The following is a 21,572-nucleotide window of genomic DNA, read 5'->3' as shown; positions in this document are numbered from 1 at the left end:
TGTCAGGCATGTCTAAGCATGAAGAAAATGATAAAAAAACGTTCATTGAGTCATGCGGGTATCGATGCAGTGCTGTACGCATGAGGTGACCTCATTGTTGTTCTGATGATTTTGACATATTATGCTAATTGACAATATTCGTTTAAAGGTTCAACATGTGCTACGGGATGGTAGCATCAGTCACCAGATAACATTTTAAATAACAAAAAAAGGATGTTACACACTTTTTTCCCGTAGCGGCAACTTACTATGACAGCATGTGACGGTACGCGACGTGCATCATAATGTAATCACAGCATTATATGTGATGATTATGTTATAACATTTTCATTCATAGTTTTTGTAACTATGGTAATAATTGAACTATCGAGTATTATATTAATACATCAACTTTGTGAAGTAGAACTCTAACTAACATAGACATACAAATTCCTCGATTCTCACACCTGTAGCTCCTAGTTGATAATGCTCTTTCACGTACCTCAACGTTAAACCAACTCTGCATGTCAAACTTTCAACTTATATAAACTATTTTTAATCCATGCTTTGTAAAACTTACAAATGAACTGACGATTTTTTTCTCACACATAGATTTATATCTACTACGTTCGTCATAAAAATATTTGAATGTTGTTAGTCCACAATTTAGACAAAAATGTGTTACTATGTGAAACATACAGGCTTATGTTGTACAAAAATGTTTTTATTTATATAATAAAGAAAATTTCACAGATTTGCAGAAAGCAGTCACACTGTACAAAAATAACATAACTATTCAAACCTTCAAAAGTTATTCACATTCATATATTGTATTTATCATAAAAAGTTAAAAGTCGCCCGTTTCCGAAATTCATTTTGTACAGTTTTGACCAACAATGAACTAAATATGCAGTTATATTGCTTATTCAAAGTGGCACATATATATTCTATAAACAATTCCAATACTAGTCTTTTGCAGCCAGTATAACGGTTGAAAAACAGTGTCCAATTTCAAAATGCGGCTTGTCCATGACAAATCTTTAAATATTTCAAAAACTGTGTATGATATTTTAGAAAACGATGTGTTTTTCGCAAGCATACATTTATTTCAATTTGATTAAAAAAAGATAAATTTATTTTTTTCATGTATAGGTTCCATACGCAATTTACCATAACTCATATTGTCCATAAAAACATTGCCAAAATGCTTCAAGTCCATAAAACTTGTGTCAAAAGTCATATTGTCCACGACAAATCTTTAAATATTTAAAAAAACTGTGTGTGGTATTTTAGAAAACGATGTGTTTTTCGCAAGTATGTTATATTTATTTCAATTTGATTAAAAGAAGAGATTTTTTTTATGTAGAGGTTCCATACAGGTTTTTTGTGAATATCTTTCAACCAAACAAAATGGACAAGGTGAACTTTAGAAATAAGCGACTCGTATGCAGTATAATAATAACATAATGTGTGTAGTTTTAAATAATTACACTTAATACAAAAATGTCCATAATCTCTGTTTGTATTCCATGTCTACTGTCTACTTTTAGCATAATTACGCCGTTTATAAATAAATAAATACAAACTACAGAAATGACTTGGAAGCAGTTCTTATGTCGCAATATATCTACATATTAATGTATAAAAATAGAATGTCAATATTTAATTTCATTGTAAAACAAATACAGCACTTTCTTTCCATATCACTTTGTTATTACATCGCATAGACATGATTTTATATAAAAGGTTATTATTTTCTATTAGTATATAATATGATTTTTTTAGTCTGACTTGTCTTCCTTCAAATACTAAAAGCAAACATAAAGAATATATTGTTTTGGAACATTGAAAACATTTCAATTTCTCATATAAAATTACTTATTAACTATTTTTATCTTTAATTCGCCTACATTATCGGTTGACAGTAGCCGCACCCCTCCACTCTTATAGATTTGGGGGAGATTATTCAGAGTAACTTTCTCTTTGTGGAATTGTGAGAAGAATCACTGCGAAATGAGAAAAGGATTAGTATCTATAATATTATACACTGATTTTTTCGCATTGATTATTCCCCAATGGGAAAGTTTTTCTCCATAATTTCTCACATGTCATTTTATAAATTGCTCTCGTGCACTGTAGTACACTTTTTTCTTTCAAACCGACGAAAAAAAATACTACTGATGAATAAGTAACACTATTGACAGCGACATACTAAATCGATGAAATTTCAATAGCTCACTGTCGATATAAAATTGAGCGATGATTTTACATTATGTACTTTCCTATATATTTATACACATCAAAAATCATTAAATAAAATTATTTTTTAAAAATTATCTTATTATTAATAATTCTAGACAAAGCTGCAGTCATAGACAATAATAGTATGCGTAAAGGTTTTAGGCTTCGCCTTTCGAGCGATTCGAACGAACCATATTGCATACAGTCCGAATGATGGGTCTGTTTATTTTAATAGTTTATAATGTCTTCAGTCTATTTTTCTTAGAAGGTAGGCTTTTAATAATTGCCTAGTATGGAGCCTTCGCCACTTCTAGATATATAGTACGCAGAGAAGAAAATTTAACTGTACAATAAACGTGAGTGAATAAATATGTGAATAGTTTTCTTTGTATGTATTATTACTGAGATAAATTTACAACGTTTGACATTAGCCGGTTTAACTAACAACCAAGGTGGAAAATACAAATTTATTTGCATATCCCAGCTCCCAGCTCTCGTAATTTGTTTGTCATTGCTTTTATGCCACTTTCAACTATGTTTATGTTTATATTGCCTGCACGTGCTCACGTAGACATGCTACAGTGTGGATCTACCCTTGTTTCATAGTGTTTTTATAGAAAACATACTCACACATAGCGTTACAAAAACAACTCGGGGGCTTTTAGAGCCCGATAGAAATACATAAACACATTTTTATTCACTTCCAAACTTGAATTCAGCAATAAAAGCTATTACTGTGCTAACTATTTTAAATATTAAAAAAATATATAGACTAAATTTAAGGGGGGACATGCTCAGCGTAGGGCGTATTTAAAAAAAACACTACCTTATTCTTAGGTCAATAATTATTATAAAGCAATCATTATTCACTTGAATGGTCAAGACATAGCTTATAATAAGTATCCTTAGAATCATCTTCAAATGTGTTAATCTTGCCGATTTTTTGAATAATAAAATGCCTAATTCTTGTCAAATTTGGGATCACAGAGATTATCAATATAATTTTTTATCGTAAATATTTTACTAAAATTATCTCGTCATAAATTAATAAATAAAAAAAATCTTAACACCACTGCACAGTTATGTACCGAAATATGACTATATTCTAAAACACTAGAGCGAGAGGTTTAAAAGAATACTATTTTTTATAATAAAAATACTTTATGCAGTCATCAAATGTTTAAAATAAATATAAAGGCTATATAGGCGATAGGATAATAAGGCTTCAAAATTATATAAATAGATTATCTAGAACGTTTAGGGTATGTCCAGGATCATGCTTTGAAAATAGAAGAAAAAGCTCCATTTTGACCCACGCTGAGCACGTCCGCCCTTAAAATAACTTAGATACGAGTATGTGTATTTTCATAAAAAATATTGTTGATAAATAAAAAAAATAAATAATCAAATACTCCGCGGTATCACGATGGTGGAAGGAAAATGTATGGTTTGGGATGCCACTGTGATGGGTATACTCGTGGCATCTCACCTGAGTAAATCAGTTCAATCGTCAGGGTCGGCAGCTCTTTTGGTTGAGTCTAACAAATAGTCCAAAAAATACGACTGTCTGTTATCTAATTATATTATCTGTTCCCTGGGGGCTGTGGCTGAGGTCGGTGATCGTTTGTGTGATAAAACAGGTGAGTGCTGTTCAATTGAGTACCTGAGATAGCGAATAAGCACAGACATCCAAAGAGGTAATATATTCACTGTTTTAGGTACTTTTGAGGTATCCAGGGGACTGAATCTTCTCCAGTCCTCTGGATATATATATTTATTTATATGCCTATTTATTATGTAGACATTTATATAGTTGGTGAAAGCAGGTATATTAATAGTTTTATAATTATTGTTTTATTGGTATATTTTATCGAAATATGGTTGGGCCAAATATGGTGGCCCTCATCCCTATATTTCCTCTCTACCTCAAATCCCCATTATTGTCGCAAGACCAAGCGCAACTCAGTAACGAGTCAGTAGTCGACCGTTATTAATATATATATATATATACATTAGTTATTCATCGACCGCGCGCTTAGAAACACTTACGACCTAAACCAAATTTGAACATCAAGTGGCGCGCACTGGGTGACCCATCAAACAATACCGTGCGAGTGATAATGTAACGAGACCACGGAGAAAGATCATCAACAGCATAAAAGGCCAGTGTCTGGCATCCTAACATAACGTTTTCCAGCATATATATGTCGCTAGATTTCAAAATCAGCCAAGTCCATAATAGATGAATAGGAGAAAAACAGCTTTTTGTTTTCTCAAATACACAGTCACAAGGGTGAAAGTCTATATTATTTTTAGTATAGAATATTAAAAATTAATAAATTCCACATTTTGATAATGCAAAAGTGTCACAAAAAAGTCAAAAATACCTAAAGGTGGACTTGGCTGATTTTGAAATGTAGCGACACATATAACTACAATCACAATCATCCCATCAAAATCAATTATAGTCCACTATAAAAAGCGCAACCAACCGTTATATCGTTCAATTTTACACCTTTTGTCACTTATTTTCTTTTTCTATTTTATTATTATTATTTCTCTATATCATTTTATTAATTCTATATATAATTCTCAATGTAATATAATAGGTAACTGTTTGTTTGCAATAATAAAATACAAGTGTATTTAATTTAAAAAAAACTCTACATCTTATTTGTCAATAGTAGTTGATATTATTTAGGTTATCATTATTCAACACAGGTAGATATTATCAATGTATTAAGGCTTGGTATAGCTTAAAGCTACTCTACTGTGTATTACAAAAACTCAAGAAAAATTGAACCAATTTATACCCATATTCTGCAAAGCACAAATATCTTGAACAAAAAGATTTTAATGCACATGAAAGATTGATGTACCTGGCTTCTATTGCCATTATAAAACGATAATTTTTATGTTAACTTTTGATTAGTCGTCATTGATTATACTAAATTTAATATTACATAATGTATCAAATATTACAGATTAGGTAAATTACATCACTGTGGCCGATCATGTGGGCTTCCACAGAGTGCAAAATGTGTCAACAGTTTTTTTTGTAATAACAAGAAATGAATTTTAGCCACAGTATCGTCTTATTAGGTTTTGGCCCAAACATACATTGAAAAAACAACAGGTAAACTTATTTTTGTGAGAAATACTTTTTGTAGGACCAACGACATTATAAACTGACATGTTACCGATCGGTTAACGTGGGATATGACTGATATGACTTAAGATTTAAGATAGTAAGACAAAAAAGGGTAAAATAATAATACCAAACACTAAAATCACATAGTTAGTCACATAACAAGACGCAAAAAAACCGAAAAACTATCAATCTATACAAAACCCTCCGCTTCGATTTGCTATATATATATATGGCTGAACTTCTTCTTGTTGTACCATCCCCTAGCGGAGGTCAGCCACCATCAAGGCGATCTTAGCTTTGTCGTCTGCTACCCGGAACAGTTCAGTGAAGCTGCACTCGTACCAATCACGGAGGTTCTTAAGGCATGAAATGCGGCGCAGTCCTCTGCTAAGCTTACCATTGATCTTTCCTTGAACGGCAAATTGGGGAATACTGTACTTTTGTCCTCTCATAATGTGAGCAAGGTACTATAGTTTCCTGGTTTTGATACTAAGTAGAACTTATCGGTCCTTCCCCATATAACATTTTTCACCCGGTCAGTCCAAGGAATTTTGAGGATGCGTCTATACTGCCACATCTCGAAAGCTTCAAGTCTCCGTGACATCTCTTGGTTTAGCGTCCATACTTCCCATGCCATAGAAAAGAATTGAGAGAACATAACAACGTTCCATACGCTGAACTATTTCGGGGAAATAATACAAATTACTCCATGATGTGATCCGTGGTTGAATCTTACCACACTCGGAAAGTGAGGACCTTTTCAAGTCAGCCATGCGATAAACACATCCCACTGAAATCTTTTCTAAGAAACAAGATAGCGAAGGCTTAGTTCTTTGTTTTAATATATATATTTATACGTATACGTAGGTACATATTTATATATATCATATATATGAGGATTTTGTTTAAATAAGATACGCCCACGCGCCGAATTGAAATATATACGAGCACTTTTGGGATATTGTAAATGAGTTTGAAAACTACTTATGGGGTTTCTCAAAGTTTCTACGTGTGACCTTTATAGGTAGGCTGGCCCACACAACACTTTAATGGATTTCAAAACCCAAGTGGATTATAATAGTTTGTATGAAAGTTCTGAATGAGTATTGTTTCCAACAACCATAACAAAAATAAAACATGGGACAAGTCGATATTATCTGCGATCTAAGATGAAACATTACACAGATCGTCATAATAAGTAAAACCAAGAAAAAAGAAGCATTGGGACTTTTCATTATTGTTTGGAACGTTAACTCGTATGGTAGCAGGTTGTTTGATGTAAATTATTATGGTCATAGGTATGCCGCGACGTAAATGATATGATGTTCCAAATAATCATTTTTATAGAAAATACTCAAAAACAACAAAATAGATAATCCTGGAAAAACAGTTGAACCGAGTAGGACTCCACTTCATATATTTCATTTTTCACATGAGTACTCTAGCCTTTAAGCTATCGACCCGTCTATGAGGCATGCGAATTATTTCTTATAACTAAGTTTTTATCTGAGATACTTTAAATTACACTAATCAGAAGGCGTTAGTCAAGTTTATCATTTATTGAATACAAAGCCTACGATGGCCGCGCGGTTTAAGCGTCGGCCGATAACGTCGTGGGTCCCAGGTTTGAATCCTGAGTCAGGAAAATACACATATTATTTTTCGATTTGTGTATGAGTTAGAGAATGGACCTAATAGGTTGAGCAAGTGGTTAAGATCTATTTCTCGTAAAAACAAAATCTGTTAATATAAACCTCCACTCTGTGGAGGCCCATAATATGATCTTATTAAGATCTGACATGGTTAAAAAAAATACACACAAGATTTAAAAATGAAAGATTTTTTACAGAAAATACATAATTTTGATGTAAAAAAAATAAATTTTGTTAGTCACGCTTGTTATGTAAATAGTACCATAGCGTTAACAACTTCAATCCTCTTTTGCTTTGCTTTCTATTAATTGGTACATTTGTAAATTGGTGTTATTGATGAAAAGATTGTGCGTCACTGGTATACTTAACTAAAACGATTTGAAGCAATATTGTTAAAGCTATTTTTAAACCAGTCTTATACAAATCATCTGAGTTATATTCTGTAATAACAAAAAGGAAAGGTGTTTACTATTTAGTATTTAACATACATGACTTTGAAAACACCTAAGATATATATACCTAGAATTTGAACCCGTATGGTATCGCACCAATATACTTTAACCTTTAATTTTTTTCAAATGTAATTTTGTCTAGTAAGTATGTATCTGAAGAGTTTTCAAAGTTAAGTCTATTCAATAAATAGAATGTTACATTCTCAAACCCTGTGAATTATTCGTTGAATAAAAGAAATGGTTATTTAGTATTAAGTTATTCGCAGCTTTTTCATGGCGATATGTACGTATATTTAAAAGCACTGTGATTTTAAAGTACGTTTATAAGTAAGTATATACTCTATATGCGATATATTAGGCTAAGTTTTCGGTTGCTCATATATCATTGAAAAAGAAAATAATATTATATACCCACACAGTATTTTTCTTGCGAGTTCTATTCTAATATCATTCAAAACGAGTGAACATGCTGGTAATGTGATTTTATCACGGTGTGCCGTATCTGTATGAGAAAGAGGTAGGTATTTAACCTGTGAAGGCATTATGACGTACTTACAAACAATCATTATATATTGGCATACTATGGGCATATCACGATAATTACTAAACTAACGCTGTGATTCCCAACCTTTTTTTCTTTAGAGGAACAATTGAAACGTTTTGTAAAATCTCAAGGAACCTCTATTTTCCAACACATAATTAAGGTATTGAAAGGTGATAATATGTCATGATATACTTAAACAGGTTCAAAACAAGACTTCTTAATATTTATAGGCTTAAATTATATAGTGCATTGGTGCCGCAGTCGAACGTTTTGATAACGTATGTATTAATTTGGCCAAAATATTGGCCAGATTAATAATACACACACTCAACCAACCATAGTATTTATAGCAATAGCTCAATACCGTGCTGTCAACTATAATGTTAACGTGCGACTTTAAAATGATTTGACAGAAAAAAAATGAAACAGTGCGTAGTAGATGGCGACGGTCATTACTGATAGCTAGATTCCTCATGATCTTTATTTCTTATTACTACAGGAGTTCCCCTACTAACCAAATCGACTTCAATAATATCTACGACGTGATATCTAACTAATCAAGCTTAATGTTTAGAATCCTTTATTGATTTAAATAAGTTAAACCGTGTTTAGTATATTTCCAAATAAGGTTCAAGCTGTGCTGTTAGCGCTAGATTTTTTTAAATTCTCATAGATGCCCTTTTAAGAATCACTGACAAAATGATTATTTGTTTTTCAATATGTATCGTAAAGAAAAATATTATTCAAGAGTGCCTTTGGAGCCGTTTGCGACGAAGATGGTATGTAGCGAGGGAGGTATAACCATGAATTATATTTTTCTGTCATCTCTATCGTAAAAGCGGGGCTACGATGTTACGCAGGCCATGTCTCAAGCATGAAAAGTCCCAAGCAGCGAAGAGCATTTTTTTGATAACATAAAAGGTAAAAGACGGATTAGGGATATATAGAGAGTTGTTCGACTGTACATAAGAAGACACAACGTGTCTCGGACTATGGAACTTGAAGAAGCATGAGACAGACAGAGGGGAGTGGGGACGTTTCCTGGATGCAACTATGACCTATATTGAGATGGAGTACTTATGATGAATAAAAGTAATTACTATTCCATATATCTTACAAAGTATAAGGTTCTTCTTTTTTCTTTATTTTGACCATGTCCGATCCTAATAGGGTCATATGGGCCTCCAAAGAGTGGAGGTTTGTATTGACAGATTTTTATTTTTTATGTGACATGGATGTTAGCCACTTGCTCAACCTATTGGGTCCATACTTTGGCTCCAAACACAAATTGAAAAACAATATATGCATTTGCTACAGGATTCGAACCTGGGACCCACGACATTATAAGTCGACGCAATACACTGCCAGGTACATTAAATTATTTTTTATTATTATAATGATAATATTAGAATATTTAATAAGTTATAATTGCGCCTACAATCGCAGAGTATTAATATATTTATTTTGTTTGTCTCGAGTTGTTTGAGATAGTCTCGGATTTTAATCCCGGGTCTGTAAGAATTCACATGTTATTAACAACCTAGCCGTTGAGCAAGTGGCTAATATCCATTTCCCGTAAAAAATGTGGTAAGAAATCTCTTCATGATGTAGCTTACTGAACGTTAGATACTTATCGTTGAAAATACACAATTTTATACAGAAAATTTTGAACGAGTGGGAATCAAGCTCATGTACTTGATATTGATTGAGTGCTCTTCCAATAGGATTTATATTAACATGAATGACCCAACTAACGCTTTTAGGTATTTTGAGTTATGCATGGGAACTAGTCTTAAATATCCTAAATCTCAATTTGCTAAAGAGATCCAAGTTACATTTGGTGTGGGTCCCATTTTATTTTCCTTTTGTTTAACAGACATATATTTTAAACGTCTAAATTTCTCTTATGAAAAAGGAACCAACTGCAAAAAACCTGTCATAGTCAGTGTCAAACTATCAGAAGAGGTAAGAGGTCAAGGTTTTTTTGATGATATGGAGTATTCTATCTTTACCTTAATTTATTTTGCTTAGGTTATTAAAGATATACAAATATTTCTTTGCCGTTTGATATTTTATAAAAAATAAATAAGGTAGGTATGACTTTGCCAATAATACGGAATAATAAACAAGAAAATCACCTGTTGGTTAATTTATGTAAAATAGTTTCTAGTGATTGTTTATATGGAAAATATCATAAAGTGAAAAGGAACCAACTATATTATTGATTAATATCCTTAGATATTATATTACTGTATTTTATTGGTAAGAGAGATATGTTAATAATAGTCACAGTGTTTAATAGTTTTTATGTTCACAACGTTGACATAAAGTCTCTAAAAATATTTACAGACTTTGAAGCTCAATATCTCCATTCAGCGATTTTTTCAGTTGGGTTCTTTATGTTTATTTCAATCCAATTTACGTCAGGTATGGTCAACAGATCGATCGCGATCGACCGTAGTCGTTGGTCGATTGTAGTAGGTATTTGTACTGTGATTGTGTATTGTGATTTAATTTAACATAAAGTTGACATATTGTTCAGAACTAGCTTTCAAAGATATCACAAAAAATGTTTAATTTTAGTCCTTCACATAGTACGTCGGCCATTAAACCATTAAATTGAAAATGATATATTTATGACGATTAATCAAAGGAAAAATCAGCCAACCAAATTTGATTTAATATGAGGTACCTCTGTAATGTATGGAAAATTATTTTGTCATAAAGCAATAACTGTCTATACACCGCAGTGACGTCACCGGCTATCCCCAAACCAAAAATAATTTGTCTCATTTTTCGGTCTGGCAATCCAGAATGAGAATGCTACATTTGAAAAGAATGTTAAATGAAAATTCTGTCATGCGATTGGTTGGTCGCGTTCATTACAAGTCATAAAAGGAGGTCATTCTGACCTACATGTGAAATTATAAAAAAAATCTGAAAACAATGAAATCTCATCTCTGTAGAACACACCACATATATATTTTATTATAAGTATAGTGTATACATATGCATTTGTGTGTAACTTAAAAACGTATAACTGTATTAGGACGACACGTCCTCGTAGTACAATGCTCAAGGGAGTGAGTTTTCATCGGGGCCCCCAGTTCGATTCCCGATGAGGTCACAATTTCTTCTTCTTCTTTTCTTTCGACCATGTCCGATCTTAATAGGATCATATGGGCCTCCACAGAGTAGAGGTTTGTCTTAACAGATTTTGTTTTTTACGAGAAATGGATGTCAGCCACTTGCTCAACCTATTAGGTCACAATTTACTTACTTTTAATTTAATTTACAAGCACAAGGTCTCGTGTCTCCCGTCATTCCTGCAGCGTGTATATCGCTTTTGTAGTATCGCTGGAGAGTGAATGAGGGTTAGCCACAGTGACGGAATTCTTGAGGTTGTGCCACACTTACATCCACTTTCTGGCGGCGTCCGAACACGAATACATCGTCACTGTTCTGGCAGAAGACACTAATTCGAAAAAATGACATATTGAGTTAGTTATACCAACCATAAAACTTTACCGTCTGGAAACCTTCTTAATAAATAAACAGTCTTTATTTGAAAATCATCCTTTTTACGATTACTGAATAAACTCACATGATAGACCATTTCAAACATTTTAACAACTTCAAAGTCAAATTACTCAAAACTAGTATTCTCCAGTTAGTGTATTCTGCCAGAACAGAGACGACATATTTGTGGGATTAATTCTTAAGTCTGGGTTTTCTTTAATAATTGTTTTACTGCTACTTCGACTGTCATTATCCAATCTCGCTTGTTAAGGGCAATTTTTTAATTTCAATTCAAATTGGATCAAGCAAAAGTGTATTTTTATCACTCAGCTCATGGTGGAATCCCCCCCCCAACAAAAATCTTTGCTTCTCTGACTTCATTAATTATTATATGTTTAAATTAAATATCTGAAATTACTCTACCTAAATTATTCGACTCAGAATCAACAACTTTCAAAATTAAACTAGTTAGTCATGTTCAACGAATAAATTTCCATTGGTAGTTGGATGGCGTGGACCAGAAGGGCTATTCTAACTAATTACAACGGTAAGACGTTTCTGTTTTACTTTTCTTGATCCAAAATAACACGGATATCACTCCGGGCAATACTGAATACAAGACGGTTATATACAATACTTTGTTACATAGTGATAAGTGGGCTAAGACACACGGCACCCCGTCTTACTTGATTTCAAATGCATCCGACTAAAATCTTCAATTGTTTTTTTTATTCATTTGGACGTATTTAACAATATGTTGCGGTACTATTCAACGACAATATAGCCAGTTTACCGTAAATTTTCAAAATCGTTGCATATCAATTCTCAATATGTAACTGTCGTACTCTATCACACCCTAAAACAGTTAACTCGCCACGATCCTTCGTGTTAAAAAACATCTCATCTGACAGTTCATATCCCGGGATAATTAACTGTCTGAATACGGTACAGTAATGGTTTTTATTGATTTTGGAGTTAAGTGATATATTAGAAGAGCCCTGCAGGATGTGTGGGCGACCGGAATTGCGAATTGGAGGATTCTGGGAGATACATCAAACTAGGGAAGACGACTTGAGGACCCCGAACTGTTGCTGAATAATTCATAATTGTTTTAAAAGACAAGGAAGTACAGTCCTTACAAAGCGGTTAATTAGTCAGTGTTTTATAATAATTCAACTGGAATTATTATGCTTAGCTTCTGGTCTAAATTATTAATCTAATCGAATAAAAGTATAGGTATGTGATAGTTTTGATATTTACTTAATACACCAACTCCTCAAATTGAAATCACGGACCGTGGCTCTCTTGCTTGCTGCTAAAAGGTAACAGAACTAAAATTGTTCAATATATTTAAACCTTTACATGTTTTCGATGGTTTTATTATTGTTACACACCATTGCAAAGCCTTCCGCCTGAAATAAAATAATATGCAAGTATCGGAGACAGGCTTTCTTATATGTCGTATAAGAATGTACGCATGTAGTCTTTATGAGATGCTTAAATCCGCGGGGGACTATATTATATATATGACAAAATATAACATAATATATGCGTGGCTGACTTCCAACATTTTGTAAAGAAAACGACGAATATTTATGTAAATTATTTATATTGCGATTGCTTAGTCACATGGGGAATTATTACGTGGTTTATATAATATCTTTTAAATTTAAATTCGTCATATTTTTATAACAGACAATATATATTCATGTTTATATAGTATAATATATAGATATTTATTTTGCATTATAATCTTCAGTGAATTCGTAAGGGTATATGGTACCTACGTATTTATTGGATTAAAATATTTGTAAATTTGACCATCATCGACATATCGATAAATAGAGGTCTGCAAATTCAATTTCAAATTTAGTAATTATTATGTCAACACTAAGAGCCCGCGATTAACGAGTGGTAAAGTGTCCTCTTAAGAAGTACTGGATCTTGGATAAGCTATTTTTCAATGTATGTTTAGAGCACATAAAATAAGCTAAGCATGTGGCTAACATATTATATTTATTGTAAAAAAATCTGGTGATTCAGCCAAGATCAAAATCGGGTGCTTCTTGTAAATTTCCCAATGTGTCACACGCTGTATTATTCTGGCAGAACTCCACGGATTCTGTCGTCACGTCACCCAGCTGCGGTGATACAAGAGTGATACACGCTGCATGGCTGAGATGAAAATGAGACGTCTGTGCTCGCCATATGATTTGATGAGAAAGAGTATCAGTAGGAAAGCATATTTATTGTCATTTTGTAGCTGTAATCAATTAAAAATATATTATGATATTTATTGTAGGAATTTGAAACCTCAGATAACATAGTTATGAACAATTATTTGCAAGAATAACAGATGGGTCGATAGCTGAATGGGTAAGAATTCTAAGCAAGTGTCTAATATATTTATTGTAAGAAGAAAATCTTCTGAAGATCCAGCCAAGATCCAAATCGGATTATTAAAAAAATCGTGAATAGGTGCCTCAAACTAGTAAATTTCCGAATGTGTCACACTCCGTGTTATTATGGCAGAACTCTACGGATTCTGTCGTCACGTCACCCAGCTGCGGTGATACAAGAGTGATCTACACGCTGCATGGTTGAGATAAAAAAGTAGATATCTGTGCTCGCCATATGATTTGATGCGAAAGAGTGTCAGTAGAAAAGCATATTTATTGTCATTTTGTAGTTGTAATCAATTGAAAATATATGATATTTCTTGGCAGAATGCGAAACATTTCAGATAGCGTAGTAGTTATGAACGATTATTTGCAATAATAACAGATGAGTCGATAGCTGAATGGATAAGAATCACACCGACAGTGAAGTATATGAGTTTGAATCGCACTCGGTTCATTGTTCAGCGTGTTTCTGAGGTTAGTCAAAATGATGCATTTTCAATAAAATCAATCTTACATTTTCAGATATTGTTTATTAAATAAAAAAATATTTAATCACTAATTGAAAATTAAATATTGTCAAAAACTATTTTTTGTATTTAACGAATAAGCCACAAGGTTTGAGAATGTACCATTCTTTATTTAACATACACTTGAAAACATCTTTGAAAAATACGACGCCGAGCGTGACTCGAACACGCATCAATCGGATTCCGGCTACCGTGTTTTACTAATTGAGCCACCTGTATCATACATAATTTTTAAGAAAATAATTAGTATTTATACAACTGAACCGCCTCACAATTATTGGTACAACACATTGGCTAGATTCCGTCGAATGCGGGTTCAAGTCTCGTCTGGCGTCGTATTTTTTTAAATTTATTTTTTGGGTAGGTATGTTTCTGAGGTGTTTTCAAATTATTAAAGCGCCAGTAATAATATAAAGAAAATGTGTATTGTTCGGAAAAATGAAGCCGTATTTCTTGCATATAAGGCACAGTAGACCTTCAATTTTATTATTATTAACTTAACTATGAAACGTTATACCACCATGTTGCTTTTTGGTACGACTACCAAATTTCAACGCAAAACACTTATCCATCTTTTCTACTAAATTAACTAAAGCCAATTAGGTACCACTAACTTTATATTAAACACAAAAAACAATAAATTTCATTCAATAGAGTCATTCAAACCGATATTTACCGACGACGTGTACAAAAAATATTTAATTCAGCCGTATAAATTCCATCTTACTCTAACGCATATTGCGGAGATATCAGCATGCCGAATGCTTTCTCACTCGCACTTATGGTTCGTTTTGTTCAGGCCTTGGTCGGGTAAGTACCTAATTAATATGATAAACAATACTAATGTTTTATAAATCATCATGTAGGTATTGTGACACACCCGTATGGTCCCCATTTGGGGATGTCTTTGTGTATCTGGAGAGGCCCGAATCGGTATCAAATCCAACACATAGTAACGGCTGATTGCGAAAATAATTAAATAATGTTAAATATCTGCCGGAAACATTGTCTGAATAGCGTTAAAAAATACGAATGGCAACGCCGCATTTTGTACGGCTCTCAAGTGACCGTTGGTTTTAGCGGGAGAAGCGTTTTTGACAGCAACGCTGTAAGCAGTGTTAACCTCGCTATCCGTCAAAATTAAATCGAAAAGAATTTGTATAAAAATGTAACCGTTTAGAATATATTAACGTAAATATACCTTGCCGTTTCTAAAACAATTCCGGTGCGTTATTTGTTCACCTCCACATCCCGAATCCAGACGAAAAACCATGCTAAAGATAAAAGTGACAGTTTGCTATTCACTTCCAAAAATGGAGGGCAATGATAGTATATACATATTATATACGATAGGGAGAGATCAAAATTCATTATAATACTAAGCTTAATATTTTTCTTATCATATTAGTTTTATTCGTGGGTCTAGCTAATATTCATAGATCAGTTTAATATAGCGGCATATACTGCTGTAATAAAAAACCGCGATAATATCTCAACTTGAGAATACTTTCGGGTTATCTTAAGTAGTGATACTCAACATTTTTCGCATCATGGCATATTATTAAAATTGTAAAATTTTCGAGACAGACTTAAGTACGAGGGTGGGTCAATAAGTCCTTAGAAAAGCCGACAGGTGGCGCGACTAGTACTGTAAGCGGTTTGTTTTCATGCAACGGCACTACCGATTCAGTATGCTGCGAAGTTTCAATCAGATTGGTCGGGTTGTTGTGTGTTTCTCGTACATTTAAAAAAATAATTTGCTTGTTTACAAAAAATGGAGAAAATTGAGTTTAGAGCTGTTATTAAACATTTTAATATAAAAGGGTTAACAGCAAAGGAAATAAAAAATGAGTTGGATTTAGTTCACGGCATATCTGCTCCTTCACTTGCAACTATTTATAACTGGTTAAATGAATTTAAACGTGGTCGTACATCAACAAAGGATGAACCACGCTCAGGACGTCCTGTAGAGGTGACTACACCAGAAATGATCAATAAAATCCACGATATGGTGTTAAGTGACCGAAGATTAAAGTTGAGTGAGATAATTGAGGTTACAGGGATCTCAAAAGGTAGCGTCATTTCTATTTAACATGACAAATTGGGCATGAAAAAAATTTCTGCAAGATGGGTGCCGCGTTTGCTCACAGTCGACAATAAACGCAATAGGGTGGTGGCCTCTAAAGCCCTGTTGTCGCTCATGCAACGCAATCGGGATGAATTTTTTCGTCGCTTTGTGACTGCAGATGAAACATGGATACACCACTATACTCCCGAGACGAAAGAACAGTCAAAGCAGTGGATTGCGAAAGGCGAACCATGTCCAAAGAAGGCGAAAACCGTAAAATCAGCTGGTAAGGTTATGGCTACTGTATTTTGGGATGCACGTGGAATTATTTTCGTTGACTATTTGGAAAAAGGAAAAACAATAACAGGGGATTATTATGCATCTTTATTGGACCAGCTAAAAAACAAAATTGAAGAAAAACGGCCTCATTTAAACAGGAAAAAAAACCTCTTTCATCAGGACAATGCCCGTGTTCACACATGTTTACGATCAATGGCTAAAATTGAAGAATTGAAGTTCGAATTGGTCGACCACCCACCGTATTCGCCAGATTTAGCCCCCAGTGACTTTTTCCTTTTCCCAAACTTAAAAAAATGGCTAAGTGGACAACGTTTTTTTTCAAATGAAGAAGTCATCGATCGGACAAATGCTTATTTTGAGGACCTTCCGAAAACTTATTTTTCTGACGGTTTAAAAAAAATTGAGAAACGTCTAACCAAGTGTATTGAGCTCCAAGGAGATTATGTTGAGAAATAAAAAAAAAATACAAAAATAAAAACTGTTTTAATGCTTTTTTCTAAGGAATTATTGACCCACCCTCGTATATTACATTATTTATTACAACTTTTCCAGGTCTAAAACTGAAATATTTTACGTATTTAATTTATGAAAAAAAGCTAGATGCAATATTATTTTATTAACTTAATAGCATAAACAATATTATATTATAATATAAAAACCCATGGTCATCTAATAAACAGGCCGCGGCATGAACTTATGAGTGACTATGATAGTGCCAGTTATTGTTTCTTTCTTTTGACCATGTCCGATCCTAATAGGATCATATGGGCCTCCACAGAGTGGAGGTTTGTATTAACAGATTTAGTTTTAACGAGAAATGGATGGCGGCCACTTGCTTAACCTATTAGATTCATACTCCGACTCATACAAAAATTGAAAAATAATATGTGCACTTGGCAGACCCAGGATTCGAAACTGGGACCCAAGACAATATAGGCCGACGCTTAAGCCGCGCAGCCATCGTGGGTGTAACAATTAACCGCCTTAACACATAAACATGATAAACTACCGTCGATAGCCGCCGATAGCCGCCGATAGCCGCCTTGTGCATAGAATAGACCTGCAGATAATCTAGTACTACGCACGAACGAAACGTAGAGTGTAAGTATGAAATTTGGATTCTTGAATGGTTTGGCTTGTCGCATGATGAATCCTAGAAGCAGGGAACTCAGAAATAATGGGAACTGAAATACCTAACGGATAAAGAGAAGCAGGTAACCGATCTCGAGTAAAGAAGAATACGGGATAAATTTAAACACGTGTCAAGAATACGCCACACGTTGAATACTGTCAACTGCTCTTGGTTTATGCATTGACGCTCATTTAATATTGATGTATTACACACACGATTGCACGTCTATAATGCGTGGTTTATTTTTCTAGGACACTCACACATTCATAATCCTGCGTCAAAATTTACTGTATTGGTAGCCCATCGGAGTTCTGTTTATTATTTGCTATGTGCGTAGAAGGTTACTTTCACGTATAGCTGTAGAACTTATATAGAAGAATGCCATTATGCAGGTAGATTTATTTTGTTATTTATTTTAAGATGGTTATGCAGGTGCTACGCAATGGAGAAAAAAGTTGACAATTACTGGTCTAAGTAACAGTATATTGATATCGCACCGTGAATAATAATTCATATCACTCGGTTTATAGTTCTTCGGGTGAATTTATTTCACTTTTATAGGGAAAGTTTTCGCAACCGTAAATAAGTCGGCGCTTTCTGAAACACTTTTCTTTATCGTTTATCATGAATGAAATCTGAGATTAGCGTTAAATGAATTGCCGAAAGCGTAGAGCATTAGATTTAACGACTCTAACTTGTAGTTAAGTTTTTTGGTGATGTATGACTGCTACGATTGTTTATTGAGTGAAGCTTTCCGTAGAGGCTCTACGATCGATTTTTGAGCTTTCTTCATTGTAAGTGCTACGCTATATAAGTTCACTGCGAATTACGTAATTATGCTGTTTGACTATTCGCTTATATAACAGAAATCTCGCTTAATCAATATGTACATATATATTTTTTTAGTTCTTAGTTGTTTTGGGCTGTTCATCGTTGTCAGGTGAAGGAGAAATTCATTAAAAAAATTATACCATCGATGATAGGGAAATATAGAGAAACCTGATAGAGTAATATTATGTAAATTCAGAAGATATGACATACCGGTTATAGTCTGAAAAAAAGAGGTTAATGCGTTATGTGAGGCATTGTTGATTAAATTGAATTAGTTGTTAAATGTACGATACTCCTAAAACACTTATATATCAGTAGGGAAGGGTGGAGGTAGGCTATTAAGATCCGACATAAATAGTGCACGTCAGTCAAACGTATTTATTTTCATTGAACAATGTGTTGATAATGTTTGCTAGTTTTTAAAATTCAATTAAATCCCGCTTATTTCAAGCCTTTGTAGATAATAGTCAAAAAATATTCGTATCTAAAATTATGCCATTAAACCATACATCATTTTAGATATTTTATAGATAGGAGATTTTTTATAATCAATTATGGTTTGGTAGATAGGGCTTAATGAATTATAAATTATAAAAAAAAACTAACCAACATCATCATCTGTAATAATATGTACGTATTCTTAATTCGATAAAAACAAATACGTATGACGGAAAAAGTATGTACTATTTTGTCGGATCACCCATAGAATACCTAAACTATCATTGTTTGGTTTAGGCAGGGTATAATTGAATTTAAAAAAATAACCAGCACCATCTGAAAATTGTAATGTACTTGTACTTGTGTTCAATGAAAACATATAAGTATGACTGACAAAGTTTAGTGTGCACTATTTATGTCGAATCTTGACAGCCTACCCCCACCCCTCACCACTGCTATAATTATTGTAGCTGATTAAATTTAATGTATTATACATGTTATAACTAAATGTGTAAGGAGTAATAGGTATTTTTGTCTAATTTCTTTTGAAACCGGTCCTTAGAGTTATACCATTAAGTTGAATAAGTAAAATAATATAATACTTTATTTTATTTAAACAAATATAATGCATTTAAGCGAATGTAGACGTAACCGCAGTTCATTATATTTGCTATTTTTTTTAATTTCTAAGCAACACAAAATTAAAAATTATAATATAGATACCAATAATGATTATTTTTAATAGTATGATTAAATCGAATCAAACCCAATTTGTATTCATAGATTTCATGGTGCATTTCTTTAATTAAATATTTAGACGAATACGAGATATTAATCATTCACTCGGAAAATAAATATTTTACATTTTTATATATCCCATGGCGAGGCTAAATTTATGTATTAATATTTTTATGATATTCATCGGTAAAGAATTGTCAAAGTTCCAATACAAATACATGTTCGAAAGCAGCGTTTGAAAAAATCACATATTGTCGTTTAATGCGATTTTGATCTAGAGTCAAATGGATTCTAATTACGAAAATTGTAATTTTATAAAATGTGATATTAAAGAGTAATAAATCATTTAAAAGTAAGGCTTATTCTGTTTTAATACATTATTTACATAACAAATATATTCTTATTGTAATATATTTTTTAAATTATATTAAATTAAATAATTTATTAATATAATATTATTTATTGAATATTATTATTGTTCATAGCATCTCAGAAACATAGCTAATAGATACATACAGCCTTTTTAATGGATAAGACCGTTTAGTGTATGTTGTTTTATGTAATTCGGAGTAAGTATTTTCTTCATTTCTAATAAATCGGTATGTTTTTTAATGTGTTACACAAAATGATGCAACCAAAAAATATCTTAAGAGAAAGCTGCACAGTGAGTACTTTTACGAGAGTTGGTTGGCTAATATGTGAAGAGGAGAACAATTACGAGAGTTCTAGTATGTATACTTTGAATCAATATAATAACAAGTTTAACGAACGTGAAATTTTAAAGTAAATAAAAATATAGACTAAATACTTTCACTATTTATTTATTTAGTTTGATACTGAGGTAAAATTTAATATAGAACCGGTAAACTTATATGACAGCATATATAAATCAATATTAATATGATTGAGTAATTAATATTATACGCTAATTAATAATGTGTCGTATTAATTATGTAAGTATACAAAATGGTGCATGTAAGATTTATAGTCAATATTGGTAGAACAATCAATCTCTTACCTCTCTCTGGGTGCAGTATTATTGCGAATCGGCACGGAAAAGCGCACAATAAAAACACTTTCTGATGGAAACGGCTACTTAGGTAATGAACCCTGTCGATAACTTTGCAGGCTTCGAAGCGATGAGAGCTTTAAGCGTTAGCGGAAGGCTGTGTTTAGTGAGCGATGTATGGTGTATTGCTATGCGCCACAGTCTACTACTGATGAATGCTACCTATTCCATCGCTGCTCGCTAACAATTCCACGGAAAGCTTCGCATAACGGATAGCGGCCTGCCAGATGATTGATGGATTGTAAAGCGACGTCCACAGCTGTTGCGAAGATTTCAGTCTGAAAAGAAAACTTTATTTTTAAAATAATATTTTTCTAATGTTGAACTGAAACTAAATCACGTTGACGCAATGCGCATTTCATAATCCAATATAACATTGTCGGAGAATGAAAACCTTAAAGATAAAAGAGTATACCAATGAACTTTTATTACTAATAAGCTTCACGCAGCGTAATAAAGCTTTTGATTTTTCTGTAGACTATCATGATACCTTCAAAAAATACGATTTTAGTTTTAATATAATTTGGTT

At 32.9% G+C, this 21,572-nt stretch overlaps 1 protein-coding gene across 1 annotated transcript in view; it reads right to left on the bottom strand.

Annotated features, from left to right (window-relative positions):
- LOC147074910 (uncharacterized) overlaps positions 1-21,115 on the bottom strand; it is a 62,993-nt gene extending 41,878 nt beyond the window's left edge. Inside the window, exon 1 of the mRNA XM_085943127.1 lies at positions 20,993-21,115. The gene's annotated coding sequence lies outside the window, so the exon portion shown is untranslated. The remainder of the gene's footprint in view (positions 1-20,992) is intronic.
- Between the last annotated feature and the right edge of the window lie 457 nt (positions 21,116-21,572).

The sequence above is a fragment of the Rhyacophila brunnea genome, unplaced genomic scaffold (genome assembly GCF_057557595.1).
Source record: "Rhyacophila brunnea isolate RB1 unplaced genomic scaffold, BYU_Rbru_1.0 scaffold_15, whole genome shotgun sequence".
Lineage (NCBI taxonomy): Eukaryota > Metazoa > Arthropoda > Insecta > Trichoptera > Rhyacophilidae > Rhyacophila > Rhyacophila brunnea.
Note: the sequence above shows the minus strand (reverse complement) of the source record. Positions and strands in the feature narration are given on the sequence as shown.